We start from the raw sequence: 21,313 nt of genomic DNA, 5'->3' as shown, positions 1-21,313 counted from the left end.
GTTATTAAATTTTCTCATTAATCTACCATTTATTGATGTTATTATGGTTGCTGTCATTTTTCTTCTCGTGATGCTCACTGCTGTGAACATTCATTTGCTTCCATGGCAGAAGGAAAAGCTTCCTTGACTCCCTTTTCTTATCTTCATCCCTGGCCTCACTCTCAGAAACATCATTTCCAATCCAGCTCCTGAGTATTCATGTGTATTTTCATTTTCTTTTTAGCAACTTTTCTATTCTCTGGATAGTTTCCAATCCATATACATTGATCTTTTCTTTAGAGAGAGGAACTATTGTGTGAAATGTCACCTAAACAAGTCATTTATCATATGCGTGTGTGTGTGTGTGTGTGTGTATGCGTGTGTGTGTGTGTGTGTGTGTGTGTGTGTGTGTGTGTGCGTGTGTGTAATGTGATATATACCTTTCATAAGGGATCTCAAACTTTGCTGCAAATTAGAAACATTTTGGGAAATTAAAACCAAATAATATTAGGCTATAGTTAGAATAAAGTGATCAGAATTTCTGAGGCTGGGACCCGCATTACTTTCCTAATTTTGCTATGATAGAACGCCTCCCTTGGGGTAAAATGAACCATGGAATAGCCCTGTCTATAGAAACAAACCCTACTTTCCTCTGGGGTGTTGCATCTTGCTTGCCTGTGTTCAACGTTTACAAAGAGACCAGAGGAGCAGGGGCTGGTCACCACTTCCAGTCCTCATCCTTGTCTTACTTTTCTTGTCCCCGCTTGGTCTCCCTTACCAGTTGTTTCGCCTCTTCATGTACTCCAGCTTTGCTGGTACAGAATTTCTTGAACTTTGTCTAGAAGGATGTCCTTCTGGGCTGAGAGGTAACACAGTAGCAAAGAGAGCTTTGATGAGTAGTTAACTGCTCATCAAAGGACCCGAGTTCAATTCCCAGCACCCACATCTGGCAGCTCACAACTGTTTGTAACTCCAGTTCTAGCAGATCCAATTCCCTCCTCTGGTCTTTGTACATAAGCTGCACTCAGCACACATGGTACATACAGACACAAACACTTACACATAATTAAAAAAAAAAAAGAACACCCTTTCATGAATTCATGTTCCCTTCCCTTACTGGCTAAGACGTCCTAGATCAAGTTGATAAAATGCTGCTTTGGCCTATTTTGTCTTTAGGCTTGGTGTATTGTTTATGCTAAGCCTTAGTTCATAACTTTGCTCTCATCATCTCTTCTAATCTTCCCAGCAACCCTACAAGCAGGTTAGTACCTTTCTTTTAGAGTCCAGGAAACTGAAGCACCCAAGTAGATCCTTGCTTTGTAAATGGCCATGTGGCTCTGGACTTCAGTATTTCTACTTCAGGGTGTGTGGTTCAGTACATCGAAACTCTCATGCATATTGTTCTATTAAAGACGCTAGGGTCTAGTGTTGAGCAGAGAGTTGCTTAGTGTTGTTGCAATCCATATTTTCTTGAGCATATTTAAGGAGATTGTTTTATTATATTTGTTGAGACAAACTATCTTCTGAAAGGTGGGGATCCTAGAAACAAATTCAGGATTACCATCCCAATCCACGGTACTTGGTTCTTCTCTTTTCTACTTAAAAACAGTCAGTGTATTTCTACTGCTGCAGCAGGGACTTCTGATGCTCCCATATGGCATGAAAGATTCTTCCCAACCAATGTCTACAAATACTTCCCCCTTCATGTGATGCACGCTCAAATGCATGTCATCTGGTCATATTGAAGATTTGCTGGTTTGAAAGGTGCTTGGTGATTTTTAGATTTCCATGTTTCTTTTCTTTATTCCTTTAATCTGAAAATTCCAGTTAATTATTCCAAAGCAAAATTTATAAAATAAAGTAAAATGAAACTTTTCTTTGGGATAAATGAACCAGTTTCCAGGTGAAGAGACAGATGTAGAAAGAGGCAGCCTTCCTCTGAAAGCTGTGATGTTTATTGGAACCAGAGGCTTACTTAAGCACTCAGTCTCCTAATCCTTATTCAAACTTGAATGACAGGTGGATGGGCCTTCCCACAAGCACTATTCACTTGCACCCTAATGTTGGTCTCCAACTCAGGTCTCACTAGACCCTCTGCAGGTGTCTTGTCTCTTCCACATTGAGATGCCAATTGACTAGGGCCCCTCTCTCTTTTCCCAGGCATTGGAACCCTTTGGCTCCAGTTGTGACAAAGTGCCAGTGTGTCCTAGAACAGAAAGAATCTGCCATTTTCTGATCACACATCAAACTACATGTATTTAAAAAAAAAGTTGTTTTAAGTAGTCTGCATATTAAGAATGTTGCATTCCATAGGCATTTGTTCATTCTGTCCCTTAAACTGAGACATGAGTGACCATGAAAATGTCCTGTTCCAGAGGAGGAAAGTGCCTAGAAGAAGCATGAGGCATGCATGAGCTTGGGTGGACTTCACACAAAATCTTTCCCCCACTTCCTCAGCTACAGCTTCGATTTTAGGAAGACCCACTGTTCCATTGAATTTTGCAAGGACAACAGAAAAGATAACTTGAGCTTGAAAGGTACCCTGAGAGAAAGGGTTCCGATTTTAGAATTAAGGATGTTCACATTCTTAGTCTGCGGATTGTCACTTTATTTATGCTCATGCTTACCACAACTGAGGCTTCTGGGTATGTCTTATGTCATTAAACACTAGTGGAGCAGTCCTGGGAATAGAAAGTGAGATTCTGTGTTGTTTACTTTTGTTGCCGTTCAGCATTTCATCTCAAGCCCACAGGAGACCTCTGGCTGCATTCACAATGATGATGACAGAGGTTTAAATGAATGCGGCGGGTTCCCACAGGTTTGCAGTGCAGTAAATCTGAATGCATGAATGAAGAGTCTCTTGGAAGGCATTTCTTTTTCCCATGGATATAAAATGCAGCCTCTGATATCTCATTTTTCTTCATCTTTGTGGGAGCTGGGCAGAGAGAGAAAACTGCAAGCAAAGAGGTAGAAATTCTCTCACTAGAATTTTCCATCCCTCTAGAAGTGGTACAACACAGATTCTTCAGACACAGCAGAATACTGCCATGGAGTTTTGGGAACTCCATCTAACATGCTGCTTTTGGAAGTGAGGCACACACATGATCCAAATTTTAGTTTTTTGGGGGTCACACAAGTGTGGTGATATTTTGTTGTACTCTAATAAAATTTGCCTGAAGAGCAAAGGACAGAGCCAGCCATTAGATTAAACATAGAGATCAGGCAGTGGTGGCACACACCTTTAATCCTAGCACTCTGGAGGATCTCTGTGAGTTCAAAGCCACCCTGGACTACAGGAGATTAATCCAGTCTAAAAGAAACAGAGCCAGGCAGTGGTAGCACACACCTTTAATCCCAGCACTTGAGATCTCATGCCTTTGCTACTAGTATTTGGGAAGCACACACACCTTTAATTCCAGCACTAGGAAGGTTGAGACAGGAAATGAAATGGCTGGGCAGAGAAAGGCATATAATGCGTGAGGAGACAGGAACTTGAGAGTCTTTCGGCTGAGGACTCAGAGGCATTCAGTCTGAGGATTTGTGGAGGCAGGATTGGCTGAGGAGTTGGCAAGGTGAGAAGTGGCTGTGGCTTGTTTCATCTGATCTTTCAGTATTTACCCCAATATCTGGCTCCAGGTTTTTATTAAAAGACCATTTGGGATTCGTGCAACACACAAGTATATGACATCTCTCAGATTAGAATCCTGATCTCTTGACTCATTGTTCCAGTCATTTCTATTTCTTCAGCTTGATTCTTATAGTCTAGGAATATACATAGCATGACCAAATGGGGCAAGATACTTGACTATAAAGGATACACACAACACAAGAACTACACATTGATAGAATACTCAGGGATCAGTATCCAGGATCATTGGATCTGGTCTTGTTAGTTGAGTTTGCTGGAATATACATACTTTTTCCCTTTTAGAAAAACTGAGGACTGAGATCTTGGGGTCAAGGTCAGCAAAACCAGGAGCCTGTTTTTGAATACTGGAACAAGGTTTCGTGGTCCCCAGTCTTTCATGGGAAGACTTTGAGGTTAATGGACCTAGAAGCTGATTAGAAGTCACTGAATTAACAAAGCAAGATAGTCAATTGCCAATCTTGAGCATTTGGATGCAGAAGCAATGAGTTAGAAACCCAGTGAGAGCACATGTGTTCCTTGTCCATGGAGTTTCAAGTCTACAGGGATGAAAGGATAGCTGTAGCACATTTTTTTTTTTATCTAGCTCCCCTAGCTTTGAGAATGTGCAGAGAAACACCTGTGCCATAATGCCAGACTAACAAACTCACGGAGCGTTTCCCTCCATGTGATAAAGAAAATGGCCTCTGTTTCTCTCCTGGTCTTCCCACAGAGATGGCCAGCTTCTCTTTAGCCCATTTGCCAGATGACTCGGGAAAAACCAAAAGGTTTCCAATTGGCATGCCTTTTGAAGAGTTACTGGAAAAGGGCTGTGGACTCGGCATTTTGGCTCTGTCGAAGGAGTTCATAAGAAGCGAGATTATTTGTCTTCTCTTTATGATCTCTTTTTCTCCTCTAGCAGCAACTTGAGGTAGCCTGAAATGCCCTGCTTCCGTTGTTTCTCCGTAAAGCTCTATTCTCTACCGTAGTTCCCCTTTCTGCCTTCATAGGAAACATCATGAATTAATTGTTTAGACCTTAATAAAATTGAGATCATGTCGTTTTAAGGTCATGGTTTCCATAAAACAAATGTCAAACTATTTTTTTTCTTTTTGTGAACTTCACTCTTCGCTGTCTTCCCTGTTCTGTTATTTCTCTCAGCTGTCTTCTCCCACTACAGTTTAATCTGATTAGAGTCTTACATATTTTTAAATAAGTGCAGGGGCTGACCAGCTTCTGACTGAATAGCCAGTTGTCAGCTAAGGAAGACAAGTCCATGACGCCCAATGTCTACCTGTTTCTGTGCCTCCTTGTGTACCCACGTATGTGACTTGGAGATGACTGATCTCTTCTCACCCTCCATCATGTTGTGTGAACGCTAAACCACACCCTGCCTGGTGGTGATGAATTCAATATTTTAGGACTTATTTGACAGATGGCTGTTTTTATTCTAAGACTACAAGCCCATAGAGAATCTTAGGAGTATGTAACAGGTAATAGGCCAAGGCCAAGGCATAGGATTATCGCTCCATAAGCATCCACACTTCAATGTCAGAAGAAAGATGATTAAAAATTAAGGATTTTGATTAGTGATCAGAAACATCATATTTTCCAGAAAGACCTGAAATGTATTCTGGGTAACTATGGTTCATTGCTTGATTTCCATTTCTTGTTTACGTTCATTTTCCTCATTGCTTTATTGTGCTCAATTTCACCCTTTATTTCCCACGTTGTTATTGCTAATGGAGTAATTGATGAAGTATGCTGTTGAAGTGATGTGCATTTTTTTATGGCTGTCTTCTGTAGGCACAGTAAAAAAAAAATCTTAAGCAGCCTTGAAATTAAATGTAATATATTTGCATCTGTATAGTTTTTATTTTCACATCTGGAAGCCATTTAGCCAGTTATTTATTTGAAAACTGGTCGTAGGAGCAGCAAAAGGCCAAGGACTGAAGCTGTGTCTATACTGAGCTACTGAATCAAGCCCAGACTAGAAACTATGATTAAATCCAGCCAGTAGGCTGACCCAGTGGGAAGGAGCTCTTCCAGTACAAATTGGAGCCTTTGCTGACTCACCAAAGACAAGAACCATACCCCCATCACCTGCCATTTTCTTCTAACTCCAGCCAGCGTTAGCATGCATTCGGCGAGGGAGCTCCTTCCTCCTGGATTCCATGACTTCGTGTGCATCTCAGTCGTCACCAGGTTCCCGGGAGCGACCGAAAACATACACGAGTTTAATTTGCTATCGAAGGCGTATGCAATGTATTTACGACATTAACCTCAAGGGACTGAGGAAGGGAGTTGGATGGTAATTGAAAATTTGGAGAAAATGCAAGTAACAGATTGGGCTCAAGGCTTTAAAAGGCAAGAAATCCTTATGAAACATACCAGGGAGACTTGGAAAAAGTAACTGCTCACATTTCAAAATAAAGTCACAAGGGCAAATGTCTCTTCATATTCTACCTTGTATACAGATAATTTAAAAAAAATGCCAGTCTGCATTTAGGTCTTCCCTCCTACTTCTCCTTCTTCACTTCTTTTTTTTTTAAACTTAGATTTGGGGGGTGGTGTGCCAGCTTATTTTATAGTAAATTCATGGCAAAATTACATAGTATACAAAAATTGTGGCTTAAAGTATTTTTCAGAAATGCCTTGACTGGTTTGCTAGGGTGTATTTTATGTAATAAAGCACTCCATTACAAGTCTACTGTGCTCCTCCAGCAAATCCTTCTCAAAGAACAATGTCAGGATCCAGAACAAAGAAGGAGTCTGGAAAACCGGAAGTGGTTTTAACGCTATACTTATGAAGACTCCTGAGAGAAGAAGCCAGAAACCTGGATGAGACACTCCTTGTCTCCTCATAGGTGAAGTGTATGAGAGGGGGGCATTTTTATTCCAGCCCCTATGTAAATTTTCTGCTAGATGCCTGCATCCCTCACAAGATCGAAGGGCTGAAGGTTCTACCATTTCCTAATACTCTATCTTGCCACAGTAACTAGAGTCTTAATTAGGGTCACTCTTACTATGATGAAACGTCATGACCAAAAGCAACTTGGGGAGGGAAGAGTTTATTTGGCTTATGCTTCCTCATCACAGTCCATCACTGAAGGAATTCAGGACAGGAACTCAAGCAGGGCAGGAACCTGGAGGCAGGAGTTGATGCAGGGGCCGTGGAGGAGTGCTGCTTACTGGCTTGCTCTCTTATCACTTGCTTAGCCTGCTTTCCTATAGAACCCAGGACCGCCAGCTCGGGGGTAGCACCACCCACAATGAGGTGGGCCCTTCCCCATCTATCACTAATTAAGAAAATGCCTTACAGGCTTGCCTATAACCTAATTTTATGGGCACATTTTCTTAAATGAAGTTCCCTTCACTCAGATGACTTTAGTTTGCATGAAGCTGACATAAAACTAACCAGCACAATCAATCTTTGGTCTGTTTGACATGCAAACACATCACCATTAAGCCACATCCTTTCCTTTCTCATTTATTCCCAAGATCTCACAGCAAAAATATAACTTTAAAAGTCTCCCAGTCTTTACAAATTATACTACTTAATAAAATATGAGCTCCCTGTAGTGGTCAGACCCTAAGAAGTATACCAAAGACAACCAAGGAGGTTCCTGACCCCCTGGGAATGGATATGGATGGTTGTAAGCCACCACGTAGGTACTGGAAAATAAACCTGGGTCTTCTAGAAGCACAGTCATCTCTCTGGTCTTTCCCCAACATCCTTAATCTTTGTAACCCACTTACCACTTGAATGTGTGTCTGACCTGTGATTGGTTGGCAAGTACAATTCAGTAAAAGTGATGAGGTTCATTTCCTTCAATAGACTGTAGGAGAACTTGCATCTTGCTAGTAGGCACTTTGGGATTCTAGGACTTTATGAAAAGACCCACATGACAAAGAGTGGTTCCCTATCAACTACTGACAAGGAACCAAGGTCCTAAGTCCAACCACCTTTCATGCATGACACTATATGGTTACTACCCACTGCGACTGGAGGTACATGGAGCGGGAGGAAGACCAGAAATGGTGAGGGATGATAGAAACAACAATGCCATTATATGTGGGTGTGAAACTGTCAAAAATAATTTTCATTAAAAAAATGTTCTTATAAAGGGTTGGCTATCTTTACAATCCTGTCTGTGTAGACTTTACCAAGATTTCCCCAGGTCTACCTAGAGTCCTGGTACAATCGTCAACACTATCTGTGATATCTCCAAATCAAAGGCTTGAAGGCGAAAGCTAAGACCAGATTTCAAACTTTCTTCTACATAAGTGCCTTTTTCCCCCACCATAGATCTTTTTATTTGCTTGTTTTGCTTCTTACCTCAAAGAATAAAGTTGACCACAGACCATCTAGCCCAGACAAAATAAAGATAATCAATGACAATTTTAAAGTACGTTCAAAAGGATTTGTGGCTTTTTCTTTCTTTTTTTTAAATTTCCACTGGGGATAGGAGAAAGGAAAGACATGTAAGTGCTATGTCACATACAGAAAATCATTTCTTACAGTGCTATATTGAGAAAAACTACACAAATTCCTTCTAGAGACAATTTCTTTCCTGAGAGCTGAGGTCATATTGTGGCTAGGACTGGTAATCAGACCTCAAACATTCACTGTGGCGCCTCTTACCCAGAACGAATTTAGCAGTTTAAAGGAAAGTAGACCCATGGATTGTAAGATACAAGACGTGTTAACAAAAGCTGAAGAGGCAGGGGCCAATTTTACGCTTCCACATGCAAACAACCAGTTTTTCCTAACATCATCTGTTCAGAATGCTGTCTCCCCACCCTCCCCAGGGTGTGCTTTCAGCCTCTTTGTTGAAAATCAAGGTACACTTTCATGACTTCCGTCTGGGTTCTCCATTCTACTCCATTGACCCACCTCTCCATCTCCGTGCTAGAACCATGCTGTTAATTACTAGGACTCTGGAGTATAAGGGTCAAATGTGGTACCCTCTCCAGCTTTGCTCATTTCCCTCAGGGTTGCTTTGGCTCTCTGGGGTCTATTGTGCTTCTACATGAATTTTAAGATTATTGTTTCTGTTTCCATGAAGAATATCCTGAGGATTTTGATTGAGATTGCCTTGAGTCTGTAATTGCTTTTACTGGAATGGCTATTACATAATTTATATCTGTCAACCCACGAGAATGGGAAGCTTTTCCACATTCTTGTGTTTTTATGGATTTCTTCAGATTTAAGGCTTTAATGTAGGTGTCTTTCATTTCCTTGGTTATGTTTATGAGGAGGGTTTTTCTTTGTGTGTGTGTGTGTGGGGGGGGAATGTTGTGAATGGGATGGTTTCCATGATTTCATTCTCATGTTTGTTAATGGTATACAGAAAGACTATTGAATTTTCTATGTTTATTTTGTATCCCGTGGGTTTGCTAAACATATGGATCATTTCTAAGACTTTTTTTGGGGGGGAGGGTCTTTGGAATCTCATATGTATAGTACAGTATCATCTCATCTGCAGACAGGGCTAATTTGACTCCTCTTATCCTATTTGTATCCTTTTAATTTCCTTCTCTTATCTAAAAAATAAGAAGAATAAAGCATGAAGTTGGAAGAGGGGTGGAGGGTCCTGGAAGAGTTGAAAGAACAGGAAATGGATATTAAGTACATGTATTCATGTATGGAATTATCAAAAATGAATAAGAATAACAATTTTAGAAATAAATAGAAGATTATACAAATAAAATCCAAGAGACAGTGAAACTGATGTTTAGGAACATGTAAATTCTAGTCTGTTTAATGTGGAAAAGTAATATTTGAGGTTTCACTTTAACCTCTTACTCAAGTGGTTTGTATTATTTTCCTAACTCAAAACACAGCTCTAACTTCCTCAAATAAATGAAACATTTGAAAACATAGCATTAAGGGATGAAATGATCAGGATAAAGTTATGTCTACCTTTTCTGCAAAGTGAGTGGTTTTGACAAGCATGTCTCAGATGAGGTCAGGACCATTTGGGGCGACTGTATGTATGTGTGAAGTTCCAAGTAGTCAACCATAATATGGTCCCTTTAAATGTCAGGCAATCTAATTGATTATTTTTAGGTGCTGTTAATAGCTAACAGACCATTCACATTTAACAGGTTTCAAATATTATAACTGTTTCCCATGAAGTACCTCATTCAATACCTACAATAATACATTTACATAGAAGTTGATTATACACACATAACATATGAATACATCAAGGTTTAGAAAAGTGAGGAAATTTGACATCTAGATTATTAATTAAAGGATAGAGCTAAATTACAGTTGATTAGTCTGACAATAAGGCATGCACTCCCCATAACTCCAACATACCCTTTCATAGTTACCCTGAGTGTGGCTCATAGGAACCTTCTCAGTCATGGTTACACAGTCACTTTTAGGTTCTTGTTGAGCACTTGCTATAACCAGCTACCAGAATGACTGAGAAATGGATCCTGATCTAACTGGGCTTGAAGATTCCCATTTTAACTTGCTTCTAGCTGTAGCCAGAAGTTTTCTCAAGTCCCTCCTGCCCCATGGTCCCTCATCCACTTATAAAATAATCACTCAGAGGCTTAATATTAATTATCAACTGTATGGCCTATGACAGGCATCTTGCCAGCTAGCTCTTATAGTTCAACTCAACCCGTAACTATTAATCTATGTATCGCCACTTGCTCTGTGGCTTTACCTGCATCCCATTACATGTTGCTCCTAGTTGACAGTCTGGTGTCTCACCCATTCCACCTTTCTTTCCTGTCTTTCTCCTTGGATTTCTTGCCTGTCTCTAAGCTTTCTTACCATGGGCCAAAACAGCTTTATTTATTATCCAATGGGAACCACACATATTCATACCATATGGAAAGACATTTCACAGCATCTACTACGTGTGAAGTAATGGGAATGAATAAATCCCATAGCTGCTTGAAAGTTGAGATTCTCGTTCTACATAAGTCATTATATAGTTTATTTAGTAGACTTCAGCAGTTCCCTGGAGTCCATAACCTAGTACATGGCCAAACTGTGTACATGTCAGTATCCACGGCTCACCACCAAAGGTCTCAGTATGACTCTCACACATGCAGGAGGCAGGGGGATATCCTAGGGATTTCACACTCCCTGAGGAATGATTAAAGGACGGGCATTTCAACTTCCTCACCTTTCAGATGGGGCAGTTCGGAGACACAACTTTCGGCGTCTTCTCATTTGCCGGCAAGACTCAACTTCAGTTGTCCATGGTGCCTACTTATTGGACAATATATAGTTTGATTTTTTTGTTCCTTTGTAATTTCAGTTCATCACCTCTGTCCGAGAGCTTCCTGGGCACTCAAATTTGTGATTCAAACTCTACATCTAGGAGAATCCACTAACGGACAATTTACAAATTAATGCAATTTCAAAACCACAAAAAATCAGGGTCTTAGTTCATTCTTAATGCTTTCCTTACAGACAAGGAGTATTTTACTCAAAGATTGGCCAGTTTCAAAACTTCAGGTTTCGTAGTATAGGTTGAATTATCTTATGATTAAAAAAAAGTGAAATGCCACAAGGATGTCTTGGTGGAAGGGAAGATTGAAGAAGAGTCTTTGGCATGTTTCTGAGGCTTGATAAACCTGTTTGGTAGCAGCCTTTAGGAGCTGTCACTGGTGAAGGTACTGTGTGTCTCATATCAAGGAGTGACCCTGACTTGCAGACAAGAACTTCTCCCTCAAAATTGTCAAAAGGGATGCCAAGAAGAGTCAAATGAGAAAGAAACAAGATCAAGGTGCAGTGGAAGCAGCCTGGGACAGAGAAATCTTCCCACTGGAAGTCAGCGCACTGGGGTTTAGAGCCTTCTTGGGTTCATAAAAAAATTAACCACTCTGAGAAAGCCAGTTCAGTTCTCAGATTTTTATTCTCCTATAAAGTTGTATTTACTATGTTTATTTCTTTGTTTTCATTATCTTATTGTTGAATAAAATCTATCCTAGCTGATAGTGACTACCTACCTAGATGGTGGAGAGGAGAGCTGGGTCCCAAAGAATAACAAGGAAACTTCTCAGTGGCTTCTCCTTGACCACAGCCAGAGTTTGATTGGTCAATAAATCACATTGTCCATTACAAATGATTTGACCCCAGTGAAAAGCAGAAATGTATATGTTCTCTGGAATTTGTTAAGTTTATAAAAGTAAATGCTTTTTCTCCTGATGTCTCTATTCCTCCACATCTGCTCTCAAAAGATGAACTATTTTAACACATTTGAAACGTATGAGTAGTTTAAGATTCCTTTTTTTCTCCCTTCTCTTAACTTTTTTCTTATTTAATAGCTCCAGTTACCTTAATTTTGAATTCTATCTGTATGCAAATGACCCCTAGGCATAGAATTCCAGGGTAGAATTCACCCTGAGCTTTGGACTTAGAAGTTGCTACAAAGCTTTTCCATTTAGGTGTTTAACAATCCAAATGGAATATGGCTCACACTGCCTTGCCCCAACCCCCACCATCCTCCTCTGATTTTCTGTAAAAGACATCATCAAACACATCCACCATTACGAAGCGTTTCTGTCAAGTTTCACTTCAAATGAAATCATGCATCTCCTTCCTCAAAATCTTCCTAAGACCTATTGATTGTGATTGGAAAAAACCTCAACTTTCTCACAGTTTGTATAGTTTTGTCAGCAATTTTTTAAAGGATGGCCCTGAGGGGTCAGTGTGGATAACACTATTTTCATTCTACTACTGAAAAGTCAGTGTCTTTTTTTCCTCCCTTTTTGGTACTGTTAACATTTTCAAGAACACCACAAAATAATGCTGAGTAAAACTGTTAGCACCCAGTACCCAGTAGTGTGCCTCGAGGCTGTGGTATCCACCAGTACTGGGAAATCTCCTTTTCTCTGTTTTCCTCTAACAGGTAAAAGGGAGGGAAACTTCACATAGGAATATCTTAGGTGAGGTACCAAAAGGATGAATTTTTAAAAATCATAGTTCTTGGGTACATGGCTGTGTGTGTGTGTGTGTGTGTGTGTGTGTGTGTGTGTGTGTATGTGTGTGTGTGTGTGTGTGTTCATGGGTGGGTATGGATGTGCTCATATGTGTGAGAGTGTGTGTGTGTGTGTGTGTGTGTGTGTGTGTGTGTGTGTGTGTGTGTGTGTATGTGTGTGTGTGTGTGTTCATGGGTGGGTATGGATGTGCTCATATGTGTGAGAGTGTGTGTGTGTGTGTGTGTGTGTGTGTGTGTGTGTGTGTGTGTGTGTGTTCTTATGTGTGAGTTTGGATAGAAATGTCCCCGTGCTTTTTTGTTTACCACTCCACAGGCCAGGCTAGCTGCTCACACACTTCCTGGGGTTCTCCTCTCTCAACCTTCCATATTGATGTAAGATTACAGACACACACTGTGGCATCTGGTCTGGGGATCTGACCTCAGATCCTTACAGGGGCACAGCAAACCTTACAAACTGAGCCATCCCCTGAGCCCAGTTACATGGCCTGTTATTATTGTATGTGATAAGATAAAAGTAATTATATATATACACAAAAAACTTGCACAGTGGGTTGAGTTGTGAACTGAACTTGCCATCTTTTTCATGGAAAACCACTTTTGAGTGGTGAAGTGATTGACATGTGAATTATGTTGGGATAGATTTAAATCAATCTGTCAGTTCAAGGAAACTGATTGAGAGTATTTGCAGTCAGTATTAAATTCAAACTTTCAAATAAACAGAATTTTGGAAAAGTCTTATCCTTTTACTGTGAATTTGATAACATTTGGTACTTAGAAACTTTCTGGTGACATTAATGGTGATTTTAGCGAATGCAATTCTCTTTGATCATATACAATGAACTATGCAACATTTGGAAGATCACATTTTGTAGTGAGCCAGTACTTTCTAGATGACCAGCAAATGATGTTCCAAACCCTTTGGTAAAAGATCCATTTATCCTTCAAGATACACACACACAGGATGAAAGATTGGTATGACCTAAGATTCCAATTCTCAGCCAACCTTTAAAGAAGGAATAGGACAAATGGATATGAAAATTATTTTTGACTCATAAGTAAAGAAGTGCTTAATGAATGATAGGAATATATGAACATACACACACAGAGTCATGCATATATACACACAGAGGCATGTAGACATGCACACACACACAGAGACATGCGTACATACACACATAGATGATACTCACATACGTATTTACAAACACATAGAAGCATGCACACATACACACAGAGAGACAGTACATATATTTACATACACATGAGCCATCTTTGGAGGGGATAGCCAAATGTTGGGAAATTCAAGCATAAAAACAAATAACGTCACTAATAGATTGCAATCACTATATAATGCATTGACTAAACTATGAATATTGGTTCCATAATGAAGTAATCAAGTAAGTTAATTATCACCAACACCAAAAGAGAGAAGAAGATCTCTGCAGCAGAACAGAGGGGCAGGTAGGATCTGGAGGGCTGGGTAGAATGTTTGCCTCAGAGGTGTGAGGGTCTGAGTTCAGAGTCCCAGAGCCACAGTGATGTGTGCTTGTGATTCCTGCATCCCTGCTGCAGGATGGGAAACTGAGAGGGGAGAATCAGTCACTGAAAGCTGGAGGGCCGGAGAGCCTGGCATACACAGTGTCAACAAGACACCCTACCTTAGACAAGGTAGAAAGAGAGAACAGGTATCTGAAGTTATTCTCCAACCCTCAGACATGTACCATGGCAGACATGTATGTCACATACACACACACACCACACATACACATACACACACACACCACACAAACACACACACCACACACACACACACACACACACACACACACACACACACACACACACACGCATGCACACACACACACCACACATACACGCACACCAACCACAGAATTACTAAAACTAATGGGTAAAAATTTGCAGAAAAATCTGACTGGTACCTTACGGTGCCAAATGGTCACCTTAAGAACAGCACTGAGCCCAGCATCATGTGTATTCTGATGTGACATAGAGGGTCACCGCAGTACCTGCATACTGTACCTGCATACTGTCTCTGTAGCTTGGACGCTTGACTGAATCCACTCATGCGAGAAGATCTGGCGAATCCAAGTGGAAAGGAAGTCCACAATCCAACTTTTCCTTATCACTTCAAAATGTCAAATTTAAGAATGGCAAACAGCCACTGTGCTCAGGTGACTTGGAGAGACACGTGCAATAAGTGTGCTAGACCATCCTGTATTGGGGGAAAATGAAGAAATGAGTGTAAATATGAATGGTGGGTTAGAAATTGTACAGGATCAATGTTAATTTTGATAATTGTACTGTGAGAAATTCTTTCTTTCTTTCTTTCTTTTTTTTTTTTTTTTTTTTGGTTTTTCGAGACAGGGTTTCTCTGTGTAGCTTTGTGCCTTTCCTGGATCTCACTCTGTAGACCAGGCTGGCCTTGAACTCATGGAGATCCGACTGCCTCTGCCTCCCGAGTGCTGGGATTAAAGGCATGAACCACCACCGCCCGGCTGAGAATTTCTTATTCTTAGGAAATATTAAAGTATTTGGAGGTATGAGAGCATAATACTTTCTGTTAATTTCTACATAAAAATGTTTATATATATATATATATATATATATATATATATATACACACAAGAAAATGGGGAGGGAGAACATGGTGAGAAAAGAAGACGTACTTACTGTAAACAATTGGTAAATTGGGTTAATGTGTGCTTAACAATTCCTTGTGCTATTCTTGTAAATTTTGTCAGAAATTCGGTGAAAGTACACAGGTATGTTTGAAAGTTTTAAAATAAGAGAAACGTTTCATGCAGCGTAGAGACATTCCTTGAATTAAAAAGCAAGCAGAACCCTGGTTTTGACTAAGTGGCTTTTCTAAGTTCAGTGTCCATCGGCAAAGTTGTTGGGTCTCTGATCTGCATTAGCAAACACTGAAGGTTCAGGGAAGCTGCTTTTAGCAAAGACGCTGACATTCCTAGACATGTCAAGAATTTGTATTTGGGAGAAAAATCAACCTCATGTATAATTTATTTTATGAGACTTTTTGAAGTATTGATAGTCCTTTGTATTAAGCCACTTCTCAGAGCAAAAAAGTGGCATTGTGTAACTTTTGTAAAAGTTTATGTCTTCCCACATCTTTCTCAAATATTCCCTCTGGTGCAGGGAAAGCTGCATTGCCCTGATGTCTGACCACAGAATGAGACCAAGAGCAGTTGGTTACCGCGAAGGGTCTTGTTATTGTTGGAATGTTGAGACGAGCCAGGTAAAGTACCCTCTCTATCCATTAAAGTCCAGACATATCAAATTTAAGATATAACAGTACAAATTAGAATCTGATGCTTTTAAAAATGAGGAATGAAACTGAGAGACAAATATCATGGCAAAAACAATAAAAAAAACGTACTTTTGCTTTTTGAGCAGTGGAGACTAAGAGAAAAATAAACTGGAATATTGGACATACTGGCAACATTCACAGTTTACAGAAATAATTTTTAAAAAAGATTTGGGGAAGGTGTTAACAGAATGCTTTGATACTGCTAAGTTTATTTCCAGAACAACATATTTTTTATTTTCTCTTCCATTAGTTTTCTGTTTATAAATTTTCACTGAAATTATATAGAGTATTAGACATTAGTTGAGTATGTGGTGTTTGCTATTTAGCAATGCTTTCTCAGAACTCAAATCATTTAATTTCTAAGGATTTAAAAAAAAATGCTAGAAACTGTGAAATTCACCAGGGTATAAGTGGGTGTACAAGCCAGGATTCTCCAGAGAAACAACCATTTCACAAATGTGTCCATACATGCACAAGTGTGCATTCACACAGATACAACACACTTAGAAACATAGTCATCCTGAGAAGTCAGTTGCTGTGTTATGAGACTGACAATTCCTGGAACCCGCTAGACCCTGCGAACTCGAGACCCAGGTAAGCAAGTGATAGATGTCCACCCACTGGCAGAAGACCAACGTCCCAACCCAAGCAGAGGGCAATCAGAAGCAGCAGCTGTCTCTCCTTTCCCTGCCTTTGATTTTCTTGAGGCTTTGCATGGATTAGATGTTTGGCACAGTTACGTCGACACCTAGACTTGACTGCCATAGTGGTTGTAGTTTGTTCTTTGTCTGAATGAATACAGTACAGCTGACATCATTCTACTGGGGGCAGAGACAGGAGCTGTTTCCAATGGGGCTCTGCTGCCTGTGCGTTGGCAAATACATACATGCATTGGTGGAGAATTGCTATAATCTGATGACGCGGTTTGAATGTGAACTGTCCCCCTACCCTGCCACCAGCTCTTATGTTTGAATAGTTGGTCCCCGATGGATGGTTTTGTTTGGAGACTCTGTGGAATTTTTAATAGGCGGAGCCTAGCCTAGGAGGTGGGTCGCTGAGAATTGGTCTTGAGGTTCATATTCCTTGGTTCGGTTTCCAGAAAAGCTCTGTCTCCATCGTGATCTCCTGAGATGTGAGGAAGTAGTTGCCTCTCACTCCTGCCACCACAGGGACAACCACAGCCAAGGCTTCTCTGCCAGGGTGGCCTGGACTCCAACAAACCGTAAGCCGTGATAAACTTGGTTTGCCTTCGGTGCTTCTTGTCAGGCTTTTAGTCACAGTGAGGAAAAAGCATAACTAATACCTTGGGGGATATCTTTATGTCCGTTTTCCTAAACAGCTGTGGCAATTAATACTCAGTGACAGGTTGAGAGTCATCACTCAAATTCTTTTGTTTTGTTTTTTGTTTTCTTTGAGATAGGATTTCTCTGTGTTGCCCTGGCTGTCCTGGAACTTGCTTTGTATACCAGGCTGGTGTGGTGATATTGTGTTCCCTAATATATTGTGCATCCTAATAAACTTATCTGGGGTCAGAGAACAGAACAGCCACTAGATATAGAGGCCAGAAAATGGTGGCACACACACCTTTAATCTTAGCACTCCAAACGCAGAGATCTGTCTGCATCTCTATGAGTTCAAGGCCACAATGGAAACAGCCAGGCATGGTGACTCATGCCTTTAATCTCAGGAAGTGATGGCAGGAAACAGAAAGGTATATAAGGCAAGAGGACCAGGAACTAGGCCTGGTTAAGCTTCAGGCTTTCGAGAAGCAGTTCAGCTGAGATCCATTTGGATTTAGAAGCTTCCAGTCTGAGGAAACAGGATCAGCTGAGGAATTGGCAAGATGAGATGGCTGTGGCTTGTTCTGCTTCTCTGATCTTCCAGCTTTCACCCCAATACCTGGCTCCAGGTTTGTTTTTATTAATAAGACCTTTTAAAATTTGTGTTACAGGCTGGCCTCGAACTCATGGAGATCTGCTTGCTTCTGCTGGGATTAAAGTGCTGGTACTAAAGGCATGAGACACATTCTTATCAACACGAGGCATTATCAGTCTAATCTAGTGGGAAAGAGTAAGTTGAGGCAGACAAAACCTCTTCATAAGATCAACTCAAACATGTCTAAAATAAAACATTTCCCTAGAGCTGCAGGATAGCTTCTGGAACAGCTGAACTAGAAGGGCCAAGATTCCCAAGAGGAGAGAAGTGTATAAATGTGGGCTTTTCGTTTCTAGCAAAGTTTGGTTGTTTTTTCCCCCTAGGAGGATGTGCAGATTCTTGGTATGGGCACCAGGCCAAGAATCCAGGATCTGCTTGGGGAACAAGGCTGAGAAGATGCAAAGGAGAGACTTTTCACAGTTCCGTAACACCAGCAAAACAAAAGCAAGGGTGTAAAGGCCCCACCCCAAGCTGACATATCTACCAACTCATCTTCCAAATTCCGAGAGTGTAGAACAGGCAGCAGAGCAGCGGATGAAAACAGCTGGAACAGAAATTCCTCAGTTCCACACTGGGGGGTGGACATCAATGAGAGGGCAGGACACATGAGGGACTTGGACCCTTGTGAGCCACGCTGGCCTCAATCCCAGGCTTACGTTCCAAGAACCAGGGAGGACCAGAGACACACAAGGACTTCACGTTGCAAAAGTCGCTTTGGCTCTGGGAGACTGGAGAAGAGCTGTGGTCTCCACTTTTTTTCTGTCTCTCAGGAAAGTCAGAACTCAGTCTAAATAGGATCACCTCGGGGGTTAAGGAGCTGACTCAGTAAGAAGGAGACTTCAACCTGCTGAGTGCCTGTGGGATGCCTGCAATTCCAACTTCGGAAGGGAGAGATGGGGGAATTCCCTAGAAAAATAGATTATCAAGACCAGCTGAATGGGCCAACTCTGGATTTGCTTGGGAGAGAGCCTCCTCAAAGAAGAAGATGGAAGACCTCCTATATCAACTAGGCCTTCATATACATGTGTACACATGTGACTGCACACCCGTTTACACATATGTGACTATGTATACACAGACTCATGGAAAAAGATAATCTCACATGGATGTCAATTAAAATCCTACTCTGCTAACTCCAAGATCTGTGTCACCCGGTAGCTCTCTCTTCCTGTAATCTCTACCCCTGTTGGCAATGATTTCACCTGAATACTAAACATCAGCTTCCAATCTATTGCAATGTGCACCTATCATGTCCCCTCACGTCTTTAATTAAAGATCTGTCTATGTCTAAAAACTATCAGTATCTAGTTGACTCGTAACTCTCTCATCTTTAGGTTTTGGTGCCTGTGTATGGCTATGCGTAGCACTCTGGGCGTTCCCTATGACCACGTGACGGCGTTTGGATGACTTCCTCCCTGCGGGTAAGGTCCACCCCTCCCTGTTCTCAAGCAGTTCACCTCCAGATAGTTTGCTGTCACTTTAAGTCTTGGCCTACTTCTGTTTCCCCTCTAGTTCCTAGAGTGCAGCTTTGCCAAGGGCCCAGACGGACTACAAGGACCGGCGTGCTTACAAATGACCTCTTTCTCCTTGGCAGTGCTGAATTCCGAGTTTTGTTTACTCAGTGTTGTGAGACTGCCAGATCTCCCTTCAGCTGCATTTTACAGAGCTTCTTAACCCCTGACATTGCTCAATGGAGAATTGGCCCGTGCCTCAGGCAGAGTACCAGAGGACGCCAGGCTTCCTACTCTGAGCCTCTTTATTTTCTGTGATCTTGGTCCCCCAAGTCCTTGATTTCTCGTTGGCCTGAACTCCAGCTCTTGTCCGCATAGTCTCGTGACGGTGCCAAGACCGCTGGCTGCCCTGCCCTCTGGCAGCCACCTTCTCTTTGCAAACTCTCCATCGGACAAAAACAAACAGAAGCCTTAAGAGGAAACAAAGACAGAGGGGAAGTTGAGTTAATTGTGGCAACTGAGCTTTTTCTGGCGGATCTTAACTCTCAAACGTGGTTAGGTAACCTGTGCAACCTCCTACCGTCTTCATGGAAATACGTTCGTATGTGTTCTCTCTGTCCCAGCTAATTCTTGGCGCTGCTTTGGTTCTCATAGGAGCATGCCAGGCATGGCCCAGAATGGAAGTTGCTTCACATTTATGATTGACTCACCCCGGGGTTAAAAGTCACTGTCCCCGTTTCACAAGGGAGTTAAAGGACCTCATGAAGGTAGACAGTTTACGGGAGGCCGCACGGTTAGCAAATGGTTGGTAGCAAGTCACGAGTTCTGGTTTCAAGTTCAGGCCTCTTTACCACATCGTGGGACCCCAATGTGTTCAGGAACTGTTATCTGGCCAGGGGGTGAATATATTGCCCGCGAAGTTCATAAAGGAAAATTATACTTGTTAGGATCCTGTACCTGTGCTGCTTGGGTCTAACGTCTTAGGTCATTAGGGAGACATCGGCGACATGCCCGCTGCGTGATTACACAGTCCCCGCCTTAAAAAAGGCCGGACGTGGACCCCCACCCCTCTCTCTTTCTGTTTCCTCTCTGCTCTGCTCCCGCCATCTTTCTGTCTCTCCAGGCCTGGTTTCTTTCTCATAAAGCTCTTTCTAACTCTGGCAGGCGTAGCCTTGGCTCGTAACTTTACCACCCAACCCACCAGTGGTGTTCACTCTTTCAATACTTTAGATGGATTCTTCTAGAATATACATGAATATATATCTATTTAAATATATACACGTGTATTGATATGTTATATTACTACATCAATGTCTCTTCTGGTTTGGCAATCACATTGAAGTAAATGACCATAGAATGAACATGTTCTCATTGTGTCCAATTGATTTAGTCTTCATATTAATTTGAACATTTTCAAAAACAGCCCATTTTCATAAAGTCTAATATTTGGAAATATACACAATATAGTTAAATAAAGATCTAAACCACGGAGCCAAAGCCAGAGCTCATGTAATTAAATATCATGTAGCACTCCCTTTCTGTTACTTTGTCTCTCTACTGTTATTAATGGAGTAGAAATATGTTAATGGTTGCTTGCATGGATATACAAAAGTCAGGGGAAGTTTCAACCCAGTTGGTAAGAAGAACACAGATATGAGAGATATCCTGTTGCAAAATGTCCTTATGGACTGAATGACACAGATAAAAGATTCAGGAACCCAGAGGACAGAGAAAGAGCTGCCTCCCTGTCACTACTGAAGACTCCTTGTGTATGTGTCAAAAGGCAGAACCTAGATCTTGCTTGACAAGGGACAAAGGATCTAAGACACAAGGGCTACAGAGGCAAGAATGTCCATGGAATATCCAGGCATCCAAAGGATCATTTCCAGTTTTCCTTTAATAGGTTTAGCATTGCTGGAAGTTTCTACCCAGTTTTATTTGTTCATTTTAAAAAGAAACACAACACAGAATTGTTTTGACAGTGAATAGAATAATGAAAGAA

Source organism: Peromyscus californicus, unplaced genomic scaffold (assembly GCF_007827085.1).
Source record: "Peromyscus californicus insignis strain IS unplaced genomic scaffold, ASM782708v3 Scaffold_21__1_contigs__length_65335640, whole genome shotgun sequence".
Classification (NCBI taxonomy): domain Eukaryota; kingdom Metazoa; phylum Chordata; class Mammalia; order Rodentia; family Cricetidae; genus Peromyscus; species Peromyscus californicus.
The sequence above is the reverse complement of the archived record's forward strand: the minus strand, read 5'-3'. Positions refer to the sequence as shown.